This window comes from Schistosoma mansoni, chromosome 3, assembly GCF_000237925.1.
Source record: "Schistosoma mansoni strain Puerto Rico chromosome 3, complete genome".
In the NCBI taxonomy this organism is placed as follows: Eukaryota; Metazoa; Platyhelminthes; class Trematoda; order Strigeidida; family Schistosomatidae; genus Schistosoma; species Schistosoma mansoni.
Window position 1 is genome coordinate 1,033,121 of NC_031497.1, and position 957 is coordinate 1,034,077.

The following is a 957-nucleotide window of genomic DNA, read 5'->3' on the forward strand; positions in this document are numbered from 1 at the left end:
AGCAGCATACGCAGTTGATTTAGTTGTTAATGATGTTGTTCCAGGTTCTTCAATAAAGAATGAAGACAAGCCTATTCACGATCATTATCCACGTAGGTACATTCAGCTGACGAGTCCCAAATAGGACGAAACGCGCGTCGTGGATTCCACTGCTAGCCATTATCCAACTTTGCTTATCATGCTTGTGAATCAAGGCTATATCGAGGCAATACGTACAGTATGCACATATGCCAATTAGAGACTAACCAGTTGCAGTCCTAACACATCAATGGGAAGATTCAAACAAACAATACTAAGTGAATTTAATCATTTTCATTGTTCGATCAAATACTTTTATTCACACTACTACTATAATTACTAGTTTACTCCCTGTTATAAGTCAAAATTAATTCTCGAAAAGCTGAATACAATCGTCATCTGTGATAGTCTGTGAAATTTCTATAAAATTCGTCGACTGATCAACTAATTACTAAACTTTAAACCGTACCATTTATAGTAAGCAAAGATGGATAGTGGCTCGCAGTGGAATCCACGACGCGCGTTTCGTCCTATTTGGGACTCGTCAGCTGAATGTACCTGCATCTGAGTTGATGTTCACTCTGGGACTCGAACCCAGTACCTCTCGCTTCAAACGCCATCGCGTTGTCCACCCAAACAATACTGACTAGTTAATAACGAATAGCTTTTTGATTTCATTTGATTGATGGATAATAGTTAACTGTTCACGACTTAGCTATATACCGAGTTTATTGATTGAGAAAAACATCCATTTTACTGATAAAGTGATTCAATCAAGGGTAATAAATGAGATTCCAGTTTCTCTGCTGAGATTCCTATTAGGCTTATTACAGTTCTAAGTAATTTAACTACCTGTATGTAAATTATGTGTTTGATGCTGGGGGCTGCTTCAATTCTTCGAAAATCAAACCGTAGGAAAACAAATTAACCAATAAATAA

At 37.1% G+C, this 957-nt stretch overlaps 1 non-coding gene across 1 annotated transcript; it reads right to left on the reverse strand.

Moving 5' to 3' along the window:
- Positions 1 to 592: 592 nt before the first annotated feature.
- Positions 593 to 661, reverse strand: Smp_tRNA_00243_Pseudo_TTG.1.1. Its single transcript has one exon. It is a non-coding gene (tRNA).
- Between the last annotated feature and the right edge of the window lie 296 nt (positions 662 to 957).